Here is a 23,299-nt window from a genome sequence, read left to right as displayed (position 1 = left end):
TAATGATAATCGGCAGACAGAAATGTTAGAGTCTGAAATAATGTTCTCTTTGTTAAAGAAATTTCTTGAGGTAGAATTTTTTTTTCCAAAAGATGTATAAAGATAAAAACTGTTTTTTTTAATCTAGGTTTTAATGCAACTCCAAGAACCAATATTTCCCTTCTACCAAAATAAACAGAAGGATGGAGCAATTTTTTAAATTAACATCTCATTTGAATACCGACTCTTGCCTGAAAATTTCTTATGTGGTTAGAAAAACTGAGATACAAAGGAAAGCTCAGGAGATAGAGCCTTAAACAAGAAAATATGGGCAAGCTGTTTTGTGTTCCAGGTTTTATTTTGAATCTCATGGAAATAAGTTTGAAACATCATGACTACGTGCGCTGCAGAATATAAATAAATGAAGACCATGTTGAGAAATGCACTCCCGCCACTCCTGTTTCTCTTAGTTTCCATCCGTCACTAGGTTCTTCAAAGCCTGAGACAACCTAAAGCAGAAAGCAATTTTGAGCAAGGGAAATGCCTAAAATTGCAAATTTATTAAATTGATTTAAAATTCCACAGAGAGTACTCTATCTTGTACTTATAATTAATATAATTGTTTTATGTGCTTTGGATAAAAAGAAATGGATTTGGGGGGTTATTTTTCTTTGTGTGTTACATATGCATAGTGCCATCTTAGAGGCAGATTTTTCTTTGGGTTCAGGCACCAAATTCCTATTAGCCTTAATGGGACTTACACATGCACATTGATAGGAGACTATACCCCTTAGGCTCGAAATTTAAAAGAACAAATGGCAAGGACATCAAAATAGTAAAGTCTAATTTAGATGATCCATAAGCCTGCACAGTTACTTTCCTGAGAAGGCAAACAAATGTTATGCCTTATGATGTTTCGAATTGTTTTGATAGCCCTGTAAATACATCCTCCAGACTCATTACTTAAGGGGAAAGTCTGTTTTTATCAAGCAATGCAATTTTTGACCACTCATGTTTGGTTTGAATTGTATATATTTTTATTTTGCATAATGCATTAGTGCGAGTTAGATGTAGTTCATTGTTTCAATCGCAACATCCTGCTTTGAACCTCTTTGTACCTAAGATACAACTTATATGTCATTCTTTTCCCAAAGGTAAAAGGGAAGGTGAAAAGCCAAAACCTTTTGACCCCAAATTTTGGAGGTTTCAGTAGATTTGCTAACCAGATTTCTTCCAGAAAGAATATGGTTGATGCATAGTGCAAAGAAGTCTGTGTTATTCTGATGAGATGGTTACTGAAGTTTCATAAATCACGTATGTTTTATCAGCATACAAGGCCAGCTAAATAGTCATCTACCTGACGAAAGTGGGGCTCATTTTGTTATTGTTGAAAACAATTCAGTTTTGAAGGATGCTGAGAAAATTACCCTTCGCTTTCTAAACATAACCAGGGTTTCCAGTTCAAGGATCTGGGTATATTGAGTATGAAAGCTAATATTTAAATGTCTGTCTAATCTCAGGATAACAAACAACTTTAGCCTTCAGTGATCACAAAGCCCTCATTTTCTGGACTTTCATTTTATCTCTTACAAAACAAATATGAAAAAATTATCGCCCTTTTCCCCCATCACTGGGCCTCATTCTCTGTCATGTATGTATTGATTCATCAGCACCAAGAGGCTTCTAAATGAGAGCGATGAGAGCTGGAGTGTTGTTACAAGTCTCCTTGTAACAACCAATGCCAGTTACTATCTGTTTTTGAATTGCTGCTTCCTTGCTAGCGCCAAGCTAGGTCTGTGTCTGTTTTTCCCACCTCAGTATGGAAACCTCCGGAAAATCCTTAACATTATTCAAAACTGTGAAATTTTGCCTCAATGAAAATATGAGTGAGAGATGTGGGCCTGAGCAGTCAAATGGCCATTTGATACAAGTCACCCATTAAATGTCATAAAAATGTAAATTAAATCTGAGAAAAATAGTATATTAAAATTTAGAAGGCAGCCAGCCTAGCTTGGAGCTAAGGAATGAGAGCTCCATGCGTGCAAATTCTAATTCCAGAAATAGCTTACTTTGTGAGCTGGACCTCATTTCTCCTTATTCTCCTCCAGCTCGTATTACATCTCTCCCATTCCTTCTGCCTGCCCCTTCTCCCTCTATGTCAGCCAATGGACTCATCGTACTGTTTCTCCATATGTGAAATGGCGACAGAATAAGGAACAAACACTGGTTCAAACATCTAGCATCAGGATCATAATCACAGCAGAGCTGTTCAGCAGATAAAGTTGAAAACACATGGAAGAAAATAACTATTGGGTGAATTTTACTAGTGCAGAAATGACACTGCACATGGGACTGTGACTTTGTTTATTTTTTAAAACCTACATTTTGTTGAATAATGAAGATTCATGAATGGTTTTAAAATCATTCCCTTGATTTGCTGTTTCCTGCTAAAGTTCACAGGATAGTAGTGAAAACACTAAGTGGGATGCCAAAGTCCTAACATCACTATATTTAAATTGAGGACACTTAGAGACCATCCATCCTGGGCATGAATTCCTCTCTGCAACATCCATTCGGAGAAGCTGTGTTTGCCCATATTATCCTCCGGTTATGTGATATTTACCTTAAGTGAAACCTTCCCTCCATAGGAATGTGAATGGTTAAATAATAATAGTGACCACTTACGTAGCATTCACTATATCCTGGACATTGCGATAGGACCTTTATATGCACATTCTCATTTAAATCCACTTGAAGTATTATAAATCCATGTGAAAGATGAAGTGATGAGGACATGGTTTAGGAAACTTCCACGAGAACAAAGGTTAGTTCTGTCTGATTCTAAAGACTGTGCTCCCAACCATTATGGAATACTACCTCCTTGAAATATATACACATTTGATCTTAGGAAATGGCAACCCACTCCAGTCTTCTTGCCTGGAAAATCCCATGGATGGAGGAGCCTGGTAGACTACAGTCCATGAGGTTGCAAAGAGTCGGACACGACTGAGCGACTTTACTTTCACTTTCACTTGCAAAATAAACTGATTCCATGCAGACATCATTATCACTGCCTTGCTACCTGTTCTAGTTCTTCTCTTCCAAGAGACATTTTGAGTCCAGTTTAGCATTTCTAGTTGTCTGGGCTATTTCTCATGTGACTTTGATTTGGTTATCTCTTATGTCCGTCTTACTTTCCCTCAAGGATTCTTTTAAAATGTGGCACCTAGAGAAAAATGTGATAATTTTTATGAGGTCTGGTTACTTTTTCTGAAAACAATAGTTTTATTTATATGGACTAAGATGAAATTAGCTTCGGTCCTAGGTCATATTTTGGAAGTGCTTAACTGTCACCGAGTTGACACATGAATTGTTGTTGCTATTGTTCAGGCACTAAGTTGTGTCCAAATTTTAAAAAAAGTTAATTCAGATGACCCTACTACTGTGGGCAACCCTCATAGTCAACAAAAGAATCTGAAATGCAGTACTTGGATGTAACCTCAAAATCGACAGAGTGATCTTGGTTTGTTTCCAAGGCAAAGCATTCACTATCTCAGTAATCTAAGTCTGCACCCCAACCACTGATGCTGATAAAGCTGAAGCTGACCAGTTTTATGAAGACAAACAATACCTTCTAGAACTAACACCAAAAAGAGATGTCCTTTTCATCATAGGGGATTGGAATGCAAAAGTAGAAAGTCAAGAGATATCCAGAATAACAGGCAAATTTGGCCCTGGAGTACAAAATGAAGCAGGGCAAAGGCAGAGTTTTGACATATGAATATCACTGTCCAATTAAAGTGCAAACTGCTTCTCTCTTGGATTTCAATTTGTTGTCTTCACCAATTAGACATAGCGCTCTCACTAGGCCTCAGTCTTTTCATTTATAAAAAGAGCTGATTGAATGATTGCTCTCCGAGACCTATTCTAGCTAAAATATTACTTGTGTCTTCAATGTATATGGTGGTAAATTCTCTTTCATCTATTTGCTTATTCCTCTCCAAGTTTACCAAATTGGAGATAGGGGTAAAAGGAGGGTTGTGAAGTTGTCAAAGAGCAGAAATTAAATCACGGAAAATTTAAAAGCTCACTTTGACAAGAGCCTTACTTACATTTAGGTCATATTTTATGAAAATGTAAGGCTTTGTAAAAAAAAAAAAAAAAAGAATGTAAAGTTTTTAGAGTATAAGCTCCTAAGAGTCAAGTACTTTCTGTCAGAGAATCTTTGTCATGTTCCCAGATCCAACAGAAGGAGAAATAATCTTTAAAATGATCTTTACAAAAAAAAAAGAATCCATCATAAATCAGATTTGCTAAGATCAAAGCCTTTGAACTTAAGCCACATGCAATAGTTCTTCTAGGTATCACCAGAGTCACATATGAATGAAGCTGCATTTTTGACAAATGCAGTAACTACAGTTTATTCACTTTATGCCTGTCCAGAGTATAAGGATTAACATGGAGATTTTTTGAGTCATTTTGATGTTTTCAGTACTGACAGTTTTTCATCATTTTTGATGAGAAGATGGCCTAGCATAGAATAGGAAGATTGCAGGTAAAATTCTCTCTTCTTATAGCTTCAGAGGTTCTTGCAGTCTTCCAGGAAACAACAGGCCCACATGTCCTCCCTTTTTGCCTTAAAGATGCCCAACTTATTGCTGAGAGAGAGCCCTGGCAGTATATGCCTTTGAGAAGAGTGTTCTATGTAGTCCAAAAGGGAGAAGTCCTCAAATGTTAAGACACAGATTTCTGGTTTTGTGAATGGGAACAGAAAAATCACAAATAATTTAAGTACTTTCTTCTGGGTACTCTTGGAGAAACCAATAATGATGAACACCAATGGTTATTTTTCTGATCATGTATTACCTTTTATCTCAATGGCATTTGTCCTAGTAACAGTTTCAATCTTCTTAAAACATTGTTTTCTGGCTTCCATGTTATCATTTTCCTAGTGTGACCCTAATTCTCCTTTTCAGACTCCTTTGGTCTCTCTTTCTCCTCTCCTGTATCTAAGTTCTCTTTGCTTCTGTATATACACACGCTTCCTCCTCTTTGAACTCACTGTTACCTAGCTTTAAGTACCATCCATTTTACATTTGACTATTTATCTGACAGTGCCACATGAGTATCTAATAATCATACCAAACACATCTCACAAAATCTAAAGTTTCCCCCAAGCCTGCTCTTCCCTCAGCCCCTCAGCTTTTCCCAATTCAATTAGCAGTACTGTTGTCTCCCAGCAACTCAAGCCAAAATCCTAGGAGTCGTCCTTGATTTCTACAGTTTGTTTACTCTCAGTACCCATTTTTTTCATCTGATTTTGATAATTCTGATTCAAAAGCTATCTCACACGAAAACAATTCTATCTCCACTATTACCAACGTAGACAAACCACCCTCTCTGCCTTGGATGAATATGGTAACATCCTAAGCAATCACCCTTCTTCCATTCTTTTCTTCTTTAATCCATTCTCCACACAGCAGCCATCAGATCCTTTCACTGCATAATCATATCATGTCACTCTCATGCTTAAGATCTTCCAATGGCTTCTTATCAGGAAAAAAATCAAAACGTCCTATCCTGGCTTTTAAAGCTAACATGATCAGCCTCTGCCTGTCTCTCTCACCTCATCTTCCTTCATGGTCCTGTTTTCACTATGCTCAAGTCACAGTGAGTGTTTTTTTCCTGTTTGTCAATCATTCGTGGCTTATTCATGCCTTACAACCTTTCACTAATTGGTACCTCTGCCTCGAATACTCTTCTCTCGATCTTTGCCAGCTGACACCTTCTTGTCATTCATCCATCGGTTTCAGTATCATCTCCTCAGAGAAGCCTTTCCGAATCACCCATGTAAGCTACATGGAGAAAAGTCCTTATTCTTTTTGCTCTTAGCTCCAACCCCAACATGACTCCATCTCCCAACATCCCTTGAAACATGACTAGCACACGGTGGGGACAAAATAAATATTTGTTGAATGAATGAATTAATGAGCTTTATTTTTCTGTAAAGTGAACAAATTGTATTGGCTAACACCTAAGCCCTGTCTAGCTCAATCATATTAAGTACAGATAGGTCACCAGTAATTTGAACTTTAATATTGAATCCATTCAATTCCAATGTTTCTCCATTTGAAAGAATGTTCTAACAATAAAATCTGTTAATAACTGATATGCTGGACATGATGATGTCATATCTTCTTGAGGTAATGTTAATTTAATATTAATTAATTTTTATTAGCCATGAGTACAAGCACCCTCTATTTAGAGCTGTGTTGACGTGCGTCTGCTCATAATGTCTGGTTTATTTCCGTAGCAAAAAATTTACATGCCATTGTAAACAAGGTTGAGAGAGGGATACATGGCATTTTATAGTTGAGCATTATATGAGATCCTATACTCTATTTTTAACAGAAAAGTAAAGAAACACTTCTATTATGAGTAGTACACAATAGAAATGTATTTGTGACATTTTATTCTCTTACATAATGTTATTTTATTGCCTCTATGTGATATATACATATTTCAAGGTGGTATGATTTAGCTCATCTAATACATGCTCTTATGAACTTCTTTCTGTCTGGTTTTATGATTATTATTACCTATCATCTCTTACCATCTGGATGAATTTCTTGAAAACTAATGAAGGCAGTATGTGTATCAGATTCTACTAAGTTTTAAAATGTCCATATCACCTGAGAACTTTTTAAGAATCCCAAATAATGGGTGTCTATGTATTTCAGAGATTTATATGGCTAGAGCTTTATATTTTATATTTTTATCTAATTGCTTCACTTGCCAGTTTCATTTCTAGGTCTTCTTAAAAGAAATGACTATCTCGTATTCTCCTTTGCTGTTTAGAGAATGTATAGAAGATGAATATGCAAATGAAGAGTTAAATGTTAAAAACTAAGTGGCTTCTTTAATTTTATTTTATTAAAACGTTTTCATTGGATATTCCAAACTAAAATTAATTTTGCATTTTATTTATAGACACAAAATATTAGTGCCATCATGGAATTACTTCTTATAATTCATTGTATTAAATGGTGGCTATATTATAGACATATCCAAGTGTATTTTACAACTTCTTCCTTTTTTAATTTTTTTAATATTTTTTTACATAGATGCCAGTCCATACTCCACAGTTAGCGAAAAGGCTTGCATTTCTTTGGTCACCTTCCAATGGATCATTTCTGGAACATTTTCCTGGAGTAAGAAGTGGTCAGTGTCAAGCACAAAGGGCCTGTGACCTCATCCAATAATGATTTAATGTTAACTGAAGGCAAATCTTACGTCAAAATATCCCGTGGACCTATGTACAGTAAACATGAATACACCGTCAGTATCATTTGATAGCTGTTTATAGAAAAAAACAAACAAAACTTCCCTTTTGGAGAAAATATAATTTTTTAATCCCTGTTCCACTTATCTACATCAATATTTATAGAAGTAAGGATCTTACAGTACCACCCACATAGTTATTTGTTGATCCATTCCTGTAGTGTATCAATCTTCTTTCGATTCTGGGTTCACAGCTAGAGTGGTGTAGGAGCACATATTACATCTCTATGATAATTTAATTTAACTGCAACATACTAGGGTCTAGATTGCTTCTGTTAGCAGCCAGAGGTGACCCCAAAGAGTGCCAGGACCTAGATTGTTGTCAGCATAATTACTGGCTAAAAAGAGCTTCAGAAGAATATGACAGTCTACAGAAATATCCAGCAATGAATCAGAGTATATAAGGAAACATATATGGGTATTTTAACAAAACCACAAATTTCTTTGTCAAAACAGTTCATAATTGATTAGCTGACAAAGTCTCTAAACTGCATTTGCATCTTTGTATAAGTCTGTACGGTATCTGTTTGCTCCAGGCATGTATCCTTAATGGGTTTATATACACTGATAATCTGAAAATGAAGTAAATAGTTGGACTAAATATGAGAGTACAAATGGAAAGAAAGAATAAGAAAAGTAATTTTGCTCATATATTGTCTCTCTTTCCTACTCATACAAAAGTAAATTCAAGTTTAAAAATCAAAAGAAAGAAAGAAATGGCTCTCCCCACTTTAATCACTACATTTAGAAAGAACTGTAAGTACACACACCATTTCAGCAAATGGCGCTGTATCTGAGTGATGCCATATTAGCCTGAACTAAAATGCTTGTCTTAGAAAATGCTCTTCAGTCATGTATTGGCTTTCTTAGCCCTTATTTCTGTGAAATAGGAGTCGAAAGAAAATGATAGGAATCCCAACACCATGACTGCAATAGCATTCTTTTTCTTTTTTTTCTTGTTTAGGTTGGCATTGTCAGAAAATAGTTATTGTTGAAGAAAAAAAAAGCCAACTATTTGGGTAAGTTAGTAAATACATATGTGGTTACAGAAACAAATGTCTTTTCATATGCGTTTGCATTAGCTGCAGAGTAGTGACTCGAATGCTCCATCTTAGTGGTGCTGCTTAGTGATGGCACACTGAAAGCTGTGGGATTTCTGTAGCAATTCGGCTTTAATGATAAGAAATAGTGGAATGCTTACATGATCCATTTGAGAAGGGGAAGGACAAGATTAGTTCCAAGGCTATTTTGGACATTAAGAAAAGATTATGTCTGAAAAATTTTAACTTAGTTTGAAAATTTTCTAACACTGTTATCTCAAACAAAAGGAGAGGAAATCAGAAACCTGTGTGATGGTCCACTAGCACATCCTTCAGAAGCCCTAGGTCCTAATAACAGAAGCATATTGTCAGACAAAGGACATTATCATGTTCTTCCCCTTCCTGGAGCAGCATAAACCACCCAGACCCCAATGTTATTGCCTTATAGTTACAAGAAACCTCACGGTTGTTAGAGACTTCGCCTTTCACCTTGTTAAGTACTCAAACTCTTATTCCAATGTAAATATGACGAAATTCTTTTTTTAAGATTTTTTTTTAATGTGGACCATTGCCGCAGTCCAGCTCCAGCTGGTCCAGGGGTCCCCAAGGGATGAATGGCATTGGCAAAAGGAAAAGAAAGGAGACAGAGTTTTTGATGGCCCAAGGACCATAGTCTTTATTGTTTTAGTCTCTATTTATATAGCACATGTTCTTCTACGTAATGATCTTACAATATTTTTCCATTCAGATCATATCCCCTGATTCTAAGATGTGTTAAAAGTTTTTTCCTAGTCTATTGTCACATTTCGGTTACATGTTTACCCTGAAACCTATTTTTATTTTACTAAAACATAGTCTATAAATCATATTATTCCATCTACTTATTTTGTACAGCCTGCTACTACAGCAAATACAGCGTCTTGCTTCAGTGAATAAGTACTATAGTGGTGTCTAAGGGCAAAGTTTTTCATAGTACAGCCATTGTCAGCGGTGGCTCCTTTACCATCTATCTACTCACATACCACAAGACTATTTCTGGCAGGGGGAAGTCTTTTGCAGTTTACCTAGAAACTATTTACAATACAATTTATATATTTGTTTTCCGTTTATGCTTAGATTCTGAGGGGAAAAGGCAATTGGCTTAGTTTCTGTAATTTTCCCTGATACATGACCCAAGTTTTCCAGTCATCAATAACAATTTCCTCATGAGGCCAGATCACAATAGGCTTAGGGCTTGTTTTCCAAATGATCATGGCCTTATTCCCTGGCTGAGTGTTAGGGACCCACGAGCCAGGGGCTTCAGTAGGTTTAATCATTTTTGGAATGTTTCTCTGGGTCAAGGGATCATTTTTCTTTTTACTGGACTCTCATGACCTCATCGGAGAAGGCAATGGCACCCCACTCCAGTACTCTTGCCTGGAAAATCCCATGGACGGAGGAGCCTGGTAGGCTACAGTCCAGGGGGTCGCTGAGAGTCAGACACGACCGAGCGACTTCACTTTCACTTTTCCCTTTCATGCACTGGAGAAGGAAATGGCAACCCACTCCAGTATTCTTGCCTGGAGAATCCCAGGGATGGCGGAGCCTGGTGGGCTGCCGTCTATGGGGTTGCACAGAGTCGGACACGACTGAAGTGACTTAGCAGTAGCAGCATGACCTCATCATGGAAGCCCCTACAACTCCAGCCATCAAAGAATGAAACAGAGTTAGCCACAACAAAAGCATAGAAACACGAAGGAGGGAAGGTTCCGATCCAGGAGAGAAACCGCTTTGCAGTTTCTTCTTGATTGGTGCCGTGACTTTGTCACCCGGCAGTAGTTCCAGAACGGCTCCCAACAGACCATTTTTAAAGCCTTTATTGGATTTGTTACAATTTTGCTTCTGTCTTTTGTTTTGTTTTTTTGGCTACGAGGCATGTGACGTCTTAGCTCCCAACCAGAGATCGAATCCACACCCCCTGCACTGGAAAGGGAAGCCTTAAGCACTGGATCATCAAGGCAGTCCCAAGAAATTCTTTTTTTATGCCTATGGTCTTTTATTCCTTTGTCTACTCGATGAGAAGCTTTAATAGTGAGGGAGTTCTCAGAAGTCCCAGAAGGGCTTATTTCAAACCATTTATTCCTCACTTGAGGTATTTACTAACTTGGTCTGTACCAAAGGCAGTACGTGTCACACACTAACTTTCACATTTCCTACTGATTTCATGAATATCTATTTTGTTTCCCCAGTTACATTGTAAATTAATCGATGATAAAGTCTATGTCTCATACATAAGCCATGATATCCCAAGAAAACATTTGCAAATATGAGGCTTTGGCACCTGGAAAGTGACCATAAATACTTGGGGCTTGATAACGTAACTGGGAGTATTTGTTATGCATAAGGGCAAAATACAGATCTCAGTAATGATAATTTTTATTTATTCATTTATTTAATCCACAAACTCTACAGAGAGAATCTTAGATTCCATCTACAGACATAGACTGATTAAAGAAGGTATTATCCTACTCTCAAATACTTACAATGTCTTAGGATATATGCTACCATCCAAGTTTGCCTAACGGTTCAGATAAAGAAGTAACTCACAGAAGTAGAGACTTGATTAAAAAAAAAAAAAAGTTCAAAAGGTAGGAGGTGATGGGAAGAATTTTCAAGGCAGAGGGAAAAGTAATAATTGGTGTAGCTGGAGTATACTGAGTGTTCAAAATGTAGGAGATGGAGTTGAAGAGGTAAGTGTTTGAAAATGTAAATACACTCTACCCCACAGACTGTTTCATTCTTCAGAAATTTTACCTCATCTCCATGGCAGATTTTTCCCTTCAGATTCAGTTCAAAAAGCTCTTCATTTATCCATGAGCACGCTTTCATATAGAACACAAACATTAGCTCCATTTGGTTCTTTTACCCTGGATCATGGGACAGATTCTGAAGACCCTAGCTCATGGAAGAGCCCAAGCCTCCCCCCCTCCTCCACTTGCACCAACAAGAACGTAGAGGGTGAACTTGGCCAGCGAAGTTTTTTATGCTTTGCTTAAAAGTGTACTTTACCCTCTAGTTTAGGCACTGGTGTTTCATTTTTATACTTCATTCAAAAAAGATGAACATTTAATAGGATGTAACTTGAATGGCATTAAATCTAGATCATAACCTTTGACTCCCATTATGGTCTTCTGAGAATAAATGGAATGATTAACTTAAATCGTTAATCCAGGTAAACATCTGATCCGTTGTTGTTTAGATTTTGGAAAGAGCATATGAATCAAGTCTTGGAAACCTTCCAATATTCTACTCTGCAGATTTTAGCAGTACTCAGAGAACCATTTTTCTGATATCCATATGTCATTACACATGGATGATTTATTAATCATCAGATGTATTTTAAAATACTGCACATACACAGATTATAATGTGCCCAATAATCATGTAGTACATGATTTATATTACTGATTTCTCTATTTAACATTGGGGTTTTGTTTTTTCTGGAGGCAGTCTCTTCAGAAAAGATGGACTTTGTACCTCTGCTGTTTTTCAATAAATAAAGGAGTTTTACACTGTAATCCTAAGAAAGGGAGCAATCATTTCAGTCATTGATGAAGCACTACCTCTTACTGAACTTTAAGTTCAGTTCCACTTTTCAACAATCATAGTCAATCCATAAAGATGGTGTTCTTTCAGGAAAGTATACAAGTATAATTAGAGCAACTGTATTTAAGTAAAGTTAATGACTCTTGGAGTCTCCTGCATACAGTGGTAAACCTTGTACCTTAGCCAGCTCCAGGGAGAACTGTTCATAGTCATCTTAGATTTCTTTATTGTTTAGGATTGTTGTTCTGGAAGATAGGAAAATGTCTTGAGGAAAGACAGGCTTCCTCTAATGTACACAAATATGTCAAATAAACTAGCAGCACATAAGTGCAAGAGATGAAATTTTACTGAATTTATAAATTAGTAGTATTTCTTCTTCATTCCCAAATCCACGCATAATATTCTATAGTATGGTTTAAGAAGGACACAAACTGAAAAAAGTTTGAAGGATGCTAGATGAACCTGAAATTGAAAGTAAGTTAAGCAGCAGTAACACTTAAGAATTAGAATGGATAGACAAAAATATGAAACTAAACACAAGTTCAAAAGAAAAAACATCATTCTGCAGATTTTCAAAAGAAAAAAATCATCTAGAAATATGATTAAAGGGGTAAGAACCACAATTATCCTGAAGACAGAAAGGCCCAGCCCACTGATTATCACTAACTATATACCTTTACTAACAAAACTGAACTGAGAATGGTCAGAAACCCAGATCACACATTAGCGATTTAATTGAGGGTCCAGGCTGACCAAGTCTATATATTGACTTGACATCCATCCTCAACAGGAGAGATCATAAGCCTTTTAACCTTTGAGAATCACCAATTTCCCTCCATGTATAGTAGGGAAAATACCAACTTGGAGCAAAACACCTTGGAAGTCGGGGCTACAATGCAGTTCTCTGGAGAAGAGTATTCAAACAATCATCTTGACAGAATTAAAAGACGACTATGGAAAGACTTCACTTTTTTATTTTCTCTTTATGTTTTTATTTATTTTTTAGAGTAAGCAAATAGGGAAAAAAGAAAATTATATTGGCAGAGGGCTGACCTCTATTTCATATAATTTGCAGCTAAAGAGCTTACAAGCTAAAACATGTAAATATATGCAGATCTGAGATCAAGACCTCGGAAAGGAAAGAGCCAAGCAAGATTGAAGAGAATGTGGGCCATACACAGGACAACCACTGGGGCTCTTAGCAACCTGGAAACCTGAAGTGAATTATTATCTGGGTCCTATTGTGACCTACTTAGTATCCTGGCGGCATGATGGCATAAGGAGAAATTTGGGGCTGTAGGAATTGCTTATTTACTTGACCTTGGAGGGTACACGAACCAATGGGATGACTGCTAATTCAGCCCAGTGAGCAGATACTGCCACAGTCACAGGCCAATCACGTAATGGAAAGATGACTGACCCGTGTCATGGACAAAGGCGGCCTGAGCTTGTGTCCTCTGCTGAGTTTCTCTTTCACTGAAATGGGCTATACCTAAATTTTAACCATTTATGGTAAAAGCAGTAGAAAAAAAAAATGAAATGTATACCACCAATGTTCTTGTTTTTATAAAAAATATTTTACAATGAGAAGCGAAACAGCATGGATTTTGGAGTTGCTTTGAATAAAAGAACAATACATTTCTTTAAGGGGAAAGTATAGGTGAGTGGAAGCAGGGGAGATAATTGTAGCAAGGTAGAGAAAATCAACATAGTACTCCCTCAGACCTCAAGAATTCTCACCAACAGATTCTGGCCACATTGAAGAGCAGAATGATCCAAAGAGACCATTGATTTCAACTGTTAGGGTTTACAGATAAGAAGCACAAGGAACAAAATCATGATACTCAGAGAAGAACTTAATTCTCCAAGTGCTCAGAACTTGCCAGGCATTTGCTCCACACAGCTCCCTGCAGCAAATGTCCTTTCAAAGCCTCCTTGAATGTAAATCTTTCTCATGGCACAATGGATCAGTGGAGTTCTGAGCCAGGAGAGCTGAGGTAAAGGTAACGTCTTGCCTCTTTTGCGGAAGAACCTGTTGAAGGGCCGAGTTATGCCCTGCACTTCAGTTGAAGCAGACATGAGTCATAGTTGAAACTGAATCCTACACTTAATTTTACTTGTGTACCTCTAGCACATAATATATGTCTCATAAATGGACTCTTTCAGGAGAGTCAAAACCTGAGATGCCATGATTGATGGAAAATTCCAAGTACCCAATTAACACGCATGAGGAAGTTATCAAATGTGAAAACTTCAGGTGAATTAACTGCTGTCCAGTACATTATGATGTGATGAATAATGGGCATCTGGAGTTTTATTAATGAGCATCTAATGGAAAAGATGGAACTGCTACCAACAAGCTTAATTCCCATTAATGTGAAAAACAAGCCTAAGCCAAAACCAGGAGATCTGCAGGCGCCAGACCCTATGACCTACAATAGGAAGCATCCTTAACTCATAGATGTGTTACCAGAAAGATACACACCAGCCAACTCACAATGTTTTCATAAGAAAGGAACCTCAGCCTCAAACTACTCCAGCCATTACTCTGATCTTGACTATCATAAGTGCATCTCATAATATGTACTGTCTAGAGAATCAAACAAGTTAATGGTAGTCACCTATACTCAGCAAAATAAGCAAACAGTGGAAGGCAATTGTTGAGTTAAGTTTTGTAACATTACAGCAAATTCTTACACATGGCACAGGTGTCACTCACAACTGGATATACGTTTTTCCTTCAGAAAAGCTTTCTATTACAAAGATTTCTTTTAAATGTAAAATTAGATGTATTTGTGGCCAAAATAAATGGCTGCCTAGGAAAAGCAATTTGAAAGATCCCAAAACATCTTCAGAACAAAGGATTGCTGCCATCGCCTGAAATTCTGCCATTAAAGGTTTGCTCCATTAGGCATTACCCTCTTTTGCAATATGGTTTTTCCCCTGACCGCATGTGCAATATTCTATAAATCAATGGCAAGTAATACACGAAGATGTTAGTGTCTTTCCAACAAATGGCTACAGTGGAGAGAATTTTTGTGAAGAGGGAGAATAAAACAGAAAAGTTCTGATCCTAGTCCATTGCATAAAGGGGAACCCACATGAGTTGGTGACTCTGAACAGCTATAGTATGGAGTTAGCAAATTCAGCGAAGAGTATAAAAGAACTCCAACTGCACCTTTGCACTTCCTCAAAAGTATTATGTTCTTTTTTTGCATTCGATCTTTGCAAATGTTGTTCCCTCCTGTGGAAGACCCTTTCACTCACTTCCTTTATTTTTCCAGAGCACATTTCAAGATTAGAGAAATTACCTTATTCTTTTACTCTTATTGCAATGAGTAGAATATTATATATGCTTAGTAATTTTTCAAATGAGAAATTGGAGTTAGGAAGATACCTGGGATCAATCTTATTGTTGTTGTTCAGTTGCTCAGTCATGTCTGACTATTTGGTACCCCGCAGACTGCAGCACGCCAGGTTTCCCTGTCCTTCACCATCTCCCAGAGCTTGCTCAAACTCATGTCCCTTGAGTTGGTGATGCTGTCCAACCATCTCGGCCTCTGTTGTCCCCTTCTCTTACTGCCTTCAATCTTTCCAAGCATCAGGGTCTTTTCCAATGAGTCAGTTCTTCGCATCAGGTGACCAAAGTATTGGAGCTTGAGCTTGAGCATCGTCCTTCCAATGAATATTCAGGACCTATTTCCTTTGACTGGTTTGATCTTCTTGCAGTCCAAGGAACTCTCAAAAATATTCTCCAAACTACAGTTTGAAAGCATCAATTCTTTGGTGCTCAGCCTTCTTTATGGTCCAGCTCTCACATCCATACATGACTACTGGAAAAACTGTAGCTTTGACTAGACAGACCTTGTTGGCAAAGTAATTCTGCTTTTTAATATGCTGTCTAGGTTTGTCATAGTTTTTCTTCCAAAGAGCAAGCATCTTCTAATTTCATGGCTGCAGTCACCATCTGTGATTTTGGAGCCCAGGAAAATAGTCTTTCACTGTTTCCATTGTTCCCCATATTTGTCATGAAGTGATGGGGCCAAATGCCATGGTCTTAGTTTTTTGAATGTTGAGTATTAAGCCAGCTTTTTCACTCTCCTTTTTCACCTTCATCAAGAGGCTCTTTAGTTCTTCACTTTCTGCCATAAAGGTGGTATCATATACATAGGATCAATCTTAGTTTACAATTTTGATTTGGACTACTTGGACACAACTGAGTGACTAACACACACACACACACACACACACACACACACACACACTCTCTCTCTAATTAAATGAAACTTATTTTCCTAACGTGTCTATGCCATTAAGTTGAAAATACATTTGGCTGGAAAAAAATATTTCCAATCAATATATCAATTGATTATATCAATGTTGCTGTGCCTTTCTTGGAATATCATATTATTAAGATAAATTTCTTAAAGATAAGAACTTATCAGTGTGATAAGTTTCCTAGTTCATGTTATGTAACCATTTTTCAGGGGAAATTTCTAAAGAATTTCTAATTTTTTATTAACCAGAGCCTCCACTAATTCTAACTTTGCACTTGCAGAAATTATTTTTGTCCAAATATGTTAGCTTGCTTTCAAATCTCTTAATTTCAGATTTTATATATACTTGTCAAGAAGAGGTAAAATACATACAATCATATCAGAGACTAAAAGCTTCTATGAAAGCCAAGCAATTATCTGCCAAGATATGTGCTGCTCTCCTGATAATAAACCTCTAGTTAAAAAGACCTAATGAAAAGACCTTTGCTCATTTTGAATTGTGTTTGTTTTTTGTGATTGTTCAGTTTTAGGCATTCTTTATGTATCCTGGATAGTAATGCATTATCAAATATGTGGCTTAAAAATATTTTCTCTGTGGGTTGCCTTTTTACTGTATTGATAGTGGTTTATGCAAAGAATTTTAAATTTAAATAAAAAGACCTAATGAATTAAGAGAGAGGAAAAACTCTATGGATCATTTCCATTTTCAATTTACTAAGGATTAATGTGGCCTGCTTAGAACTTTGGTAATCAAAAATTTGGCTTAGGAGTTTTATAGTATGTTCATTTCCTTTTAAAAGAAATGAAATAACATTTAAAGTCTATATACTGATTTTTCCTAGGAAAATATCTTAATGACACTAACAGGAACAAGATGTCAGACACAGAAATGACACCATGGAGTACTAAAATTCTAGAGGTGAGTGATTTTCTTTCCTAGAGTAAATTAATGCACAGATGAGAAATTATTAAAAATCACCATTCAGTTATGCAAATCTCTGTTACGTGAATGAAGGTTTTGCACTTAAAAATTAAGAGGTACTTTGCTCTTCATCTATTAATATCTAAAGGAATACAGGAATAAAGGGAAAAAAGAAGGAGGATAGAAAAGGAAAAGAGGGCCTCGACAACTATAGAAGGACATCTGCATTTGTGGTTAGGAGTTGTGAGGCTTAAGAAGATGGAGGAATAGTTTCAGATACAAATTTATGGGGGGTGATTTTACAATGTGAACCAAAGCCTTCAAAATCTGCATATATTTTGATTCAATAATTCCACTTCTAAGAACTTATCTCCACAAAATCATCAAACAAGTTTATTCAGATTTATGTATATGGATGTTCTTTGGTATTTTGTTTATTATAGTAAAAAAATAATGTGTTTGGTAAAACAAATAATGATATTCCATAATGGTACAGGTATATATTTACTGGCTAGAAAAATGTTTGGTACCTTTTGTTATATAAAAAAGCAATTATAAAGTGGTAGATATGGTACAATCCCACTTTCTAATATACCTGTGTCTATTTCATATATTTTCTTGAGACTATTTCTCATATATATGTATGTACGTATATGTATGTACATATAGATATATACATGCATATAACATTTGTATGTAATATTAATATATATCTAGGACCAAACCAGAGGAAAAATAGCTAAATACTAAAAGTGGTTATCAATAAAGTGTGAAATTCAGTTTTCATATTTGTATACTGTAGTTTTTAACAATAAAAATGATACAATAAATTTGAGAAAAATAAGTAAAAGTTAAAAAAATCTATTATAGATAATAAACTCAGAGAAATATATAATGATGATGATTATATTTACTTTTAATGCTGACAACACTATTCTTACTACTTTGGTTTTTATTCAAAACTAGAACAAGACAATAATGATTTTGCCATGAAAGTTTTCCTCCAAGTACTTCTCTCAAAGTTACTATTATTTATCACATCTTCTGGGACATGACTATAAATCAGTTTCCAACTTGGAAATATACAACCCCCCCCCCCAAACTAATATGTAAAATAGATTGTTCCTTCATTCCATGGCTAACAATTGGGAAGAATTATTGGTATTATAAATAATATTCTATTGAAAGTTTAGAACAGATATGGCTCTGCCTGAGTAGTTTATTGGAAAATCATTTGTTTCATATCAGTTTTGGCATCCAGTATTCAATATGAATTATGTAGTTATAGCCCAGTTTATTGTAGTTCCGTTTGTTCCACTGTGTATATATGTGTCTTAGGCTTTAAAAAGGTAATTTGTGCCCTCCAAACGTATTATATAACAAATTGTGATTCATGCAAATCACTTTGATTTGTTTTCCAAAAATGTAGCTGGCTTCAATTAATCAGTTGCTATTCATTTCATATATTTCAATTGCACTCACAACAAAAGCGCCAGTGGGTTATCACTTACATGGGGGGCTGGCCTCCAGAGGGTTTGAAAGACACAACAATCAGACATGAGATCAAGCATACAATTATAGTGTGTGTCCCCACCAACTTCAATAAATCACACATCACATTATGTCGGACTCCCCACTTTCTGAAGTTCTCTGCTACGCGAGCCACCTACCTGCTGTAATCACAGCGTTCTGCTGTGCGTAGGTACATGGCTCTTAACCTGCTGAGACCTATTCCGTGACTTCCAACGTGTGGCAGGAGTCAGCCAAGCAGATTGCTGTATCTATGTTCCGCAGCCTGCCGGTCAGGACAGATGAGTAGCTCAAAGCGCTGTACTCCTGTGCACCAACTTTGTTTAGGAAAGAAGAGAAGAGAAAGCATCACAGCAATTGCATTCGCGCTTAGACGTTCATGGTTCGCAATATTTCTCTGTAACTTTTACTACTTGAAAATGTAAAAATGGACATAGCAAAAACTTGCAAGAGATGTTATAAGTTAACTATAGAAAATGTTCTCTTTTATAAAGGTTTTACTTTAATTATGGGACATCTTCAAGTATAATTACCACTCATCCTTTTACTTATATGTCACATTGTCTCTATCCTATCCCATAGGATGAACTGATAATAATGGACTGGGATTAGCATTTTATAAGAAGTATATTATTATTTATTTTCCTAGGAATAACAGGGTACTTAGTGTCATCTAAAATAGAGGGCATGATTAAACCTAAACCACTTTTCTGTGCCAGCTATTTATAAGCCACATATGAATAGTTCTAAAATATAGGGTATGAAATGACTAATTGTATTGAGTAGGTACTCATTAGGAGAAAAACTGCCCACAAAGAAAAGATTTGTATATGGAGTTCTGATGTTACTCCATCAGCCATTGCCAGGTTACTCTGGTGACAATGATATAAGATCTTCTTTGAGGATATTTCTTTGGGGGCCAATCACCATGGAAATAATTAAAGGTCAGAAGAATGTAGTGTTAGACATATTTGCACCGTGTGAGGGTTGAATCTGAATTTGGCTAGAGGAGACTTCAGGAGAGTAGACAAAACAAGATGCCAATCTCATGGAATATAACTCTGATTTTTTTTAGGTGGAATCTTTCTTTTTTATTTTTTAAATTATAAAGTATGATAGCACATTTTCAGGACATGTGGAAAATATAGAACAAAGTTACATATGGTTCCACTATATATTACAATTATTTTTTAAGTAGACAAACTTTTTAGTAGGAGTTTCAGTATCAAACTCTAAAAAATTAATAGAATGAATAGACAGAAAAGTAGAAGGAGATAGTAGGCCTGAAAAGCACTATGAACCAATTCAATATAATTAAGATTTATACAATTTTCACACAATAGCAGGATACAAATTCTATTCAAGTTCCCATAGACTATAAACCAGGAGACACTGAAATATATCCAAGAACATAAAACAAGGTGCAAAAAGTTCATGGTCTAAAGGTCTTGAAATCATACAGAGCCTATTCTCTTATCACTGTGGAATTATGTTAGAAATCAATATCAAAAGATATTTGAAAATAACCCATGTATATTCAAGTGCAATGTGACATTTACCAAGAGAGATCTTTGACTTAACCATTGAAAGCCTCAATAAAGTTAAAAAAAAAAACTGAAAAAACAGAGGATGATTGCAGAAAAGAAAGCATTAAAATGAGAAATTAATATCAAAGATACTTTTAAAAACTCCATGTATTTGGAAATTAAATGCCACTTTTAAATGATGGGTGTATCTCAGACGCCAAAACAAGGAAAATTAGAAAATATTTGTAACAGAATAAAAGCAAAAAAAGAATTTGTCAGAATTTGTTACATGCAGTTGAAGGTGTTCAATGCAACTATAATGTGGACTCTTGAATAAGGTATTCAAACAAATACAGACACTAGCATAAAATTTTGTGAAATTTGAACAAAATCTGTACTTTAGTTAATAATACTGTATCACATGTTAATTTCCTTTATTAATAACATAATATTTCTTTATATTCTCAGAATTGGATTAGAAGTTTCAAGCCTCATTCAATTTTTTTTAAATAACTAAGATAATAAGCTTTCTAGACTTTTAGCAGTAATACTAGAAGCCAGAATAAATGGAACTATGTCAAAATTTTGAGTGAATATGAATTTCTAATCTAGCATTCTATTCATACTTAGTCAAACAAGTGGGACCAAAATGTTGTAAATTTTTAGCTAAGCAAAAATTCATAAGTTTCCTAAAATACTTGTATCATACATACTATATATATATATATATGTATATGTATGTGGGGGAGGGCATGGCAATCCACTCCAGTATTCTTGCCTGGAGAATCCAATGGACAGAGGAGTCTGATGGGCTGCAGTGCATAGGGTCACAGAGTCAGACACAACTGAAGCGATTTAATACACACACACACACATATACATATACGCAAAAGCTTTTCTTCTACACTTGATAAAGGCTTAAAGAAGAACAATTAAAAAAAAAGAGAGATGGGGAGATTGGAAAACATAAACTAAAGGAAATAGGAGCACTGAATATGAAATAGAAAAAGTAAAACAATCTAGATAAAAGGAAAAGATCCTATACTCCAGTTGTTTTTAAAAATGGCTGCTCATTAGAATCACATTTGGAGCTTTGGAGAAAAAACAACAAAAAAAGAAAACAGAACAAAAAAAGAAATAAAACAAATACCTGGCATTTGGATTTTTCAAAAAATTCCAAGATAATTCTAATGTGCATCTGGATTTTAAAAAGTGATTACAGGTTTTTCTTTTAAACGGTAGTTTTAGTGATATAGAATTCTATTATTTTCTGTTGACCAATTAATACAATGGTATTAAAATGAATAATAGTTACACAATCACAATAGTTAAACATGTTTATCAGTTTTCACAGTCAATAACCAGACCAAAAAAATAAATAAAGATAATTGCAATCGCAAACCATAATAAAAACATGCTTAACCTAACAATATAAAATAATTTATATACAATTTAGGGGGTTAGTATAGTGATGTGGGAAATGAAGTACATACATGCACACGTTTCCATCCACCCAGCCAGTGTTTGTCTTTTGGTTGGTGCATTTAATTCATGTACATTTAAGGAAATTATCAATGTGTATGATCCTATTACCATTTTCTTAATTGTTTGGGGTTATTTTTTGTAGATCTTTTCCCTCTCTTGTGTTTCTTGTCTAGAGAAGTTCCTTTAACACTTGTTGTAAAGCTGGAATGGTGGTGCTAAATTTTCTTAACTTTTGCTTGTCTGTAAAGCTTTTGATTTCTACATCAAATCTCAATGAGAGTCTTGCTGGGTATTCTTGGTTGTAGTTTCCTTGCTTTCATCACTTAAAATATATGGTGCCATTCCCTTCTGGCTTGTAGAGTTTCTGTTAAGAAATCAGCTGATAATAACTCTGATCTTTTACACCATTAACTATCAGTAAGACACACCTCAATCCTACCAAGGTAAAGGTCAGAAATAATGGCTGGTAAGTATTTCAAAGGGCAACTCTCAACTTGAACATTGTTGCCATTGCATGCTTGCAGTTCTAGTCTCCTGTCCTCCTTCTTCTAATTTGATATGTTAAAGAAAGAGAAAAAGAAAATGAATGAACATTTATTTGTTGAGTTCCTATCATGTTATCATTAATCAGAACCATACCTATGGCATTGAACACCAAAATTACAACAAATTTGTGCAGGATAGCAATTCCCATTTAAGCTAACAGAGGTCAAAGAAGATAAATAACAAGTTTGTAGCCAAGCCTTAGTACTCTTGGTTTCCCTCTTTGATTTACTATGGAAAAGAAGAAACACTTAGCTGTAACCCATGATGAAATATTTCTTTTATTTGCACTACCTATAAAATTTTTTATTTGTGAAAGGAATAAAATGTATGGATGTGAGAGCTGGACGGTGAAGAAAGCTGAACACCGAAGAATTGATGCTTTTGAACTGTGGTGTTGGAGAAGACTCTTGAGAGTCCCTTGGATTGCAAGAAGATCCAACCAGTCCATCCTAAAGGAGATCAGTCCTGGGTGTTCATTGGAAGGACTGATGTTGAAGCTGAAACTCCAATACTTTGGCCACCTATGCGAAGAGCTGACTCATTGGAAAAGACCCTGATGCGGGGAAAGATTGAGGGCAGGAGGAGAAGGGGACGACAGAGGATGAGATGGCTGGATGGCATCACCTACTCGATGGACATGGGTTTGGGTGGACTCCCGGAGTAGGTGATGGACAGGGAGGCCTGGCGTGCTGCGGTTCATGGGGTCGCAAAGAGTCGGACACGACTGAGCGACTGAACTGAACTGAACTGAACTGAATAAAATGTATGATTTTAAATGATGTCCTTATCTCCAATTTCTGTTAGGAAGGAGGAAGTTGCAATAGAACACTGTGGTGAGTGAATAATGGCCCCCCAAAGATGTCTATGTGCTAATCTCTGAAACCTGTGAATAAGTTACCATATATGGCAAAGAGACATTGCATATGTGATTTAGTTAAGGATGTTGAATTATCCCAGTGGGCCCAATGTAATCATAAGGATCCTTGTAGCTAGAAGGAAGGAGTAAGAATTGTTCAGTCGTGTCTGACTCTTTGCGACCCCATGGACTGCAGCACGCCAAGCTTCCCT

At 36.0% G+C, this 23,299-nt stretch overlaps 1 long non-coding RNA gene across 1 annotated transcript in view; it reads left to right on the top strand.

The window, feature by feature from the left end:
• The first annotated feature begins 13,245 nt into the window (after positions 1–13,245).
• LOC145512764 (uncharacterized) overlaps positions 13,246–23,299 on the top strand; it is a 103,683-nt gene continuing 93,629 nt past the window's right edge. The window contains exons 1-2 of the long non-coding RNA XR_014058780.1: positions 13,246–14,842; positions 17,065–17,141. This is a non-coding gene — a long non-coding RNA (uncharacterized LOC145512764). The remainder of the gene's footprint in view (positions 14,843–17,064; positions 17,142–23,299) is intronic.

Source organism: Giraffa tippelskirchi, chromosome 7 (assembly GCF_054371585.1).
Source record: "Giraffa tippelskirchi isolate mGirTip1 chromosome 7, T2T-mGirTip1v1.2.pri, whole genome shotgun sequence".
Classification (NCBI taxonomy): domain Eukaryota; kingdom Metazoa; phylum Chordata; class Mammalia; order Artiodactyla; family Giraffidae; genus Giraffa; species Giraffa tippelskirchi.
The sequence above is the reverse complement of the archived record's forward strand: the minus strand, read 5'-3'. Positions and strand labels throughout refer to the sequence as shown.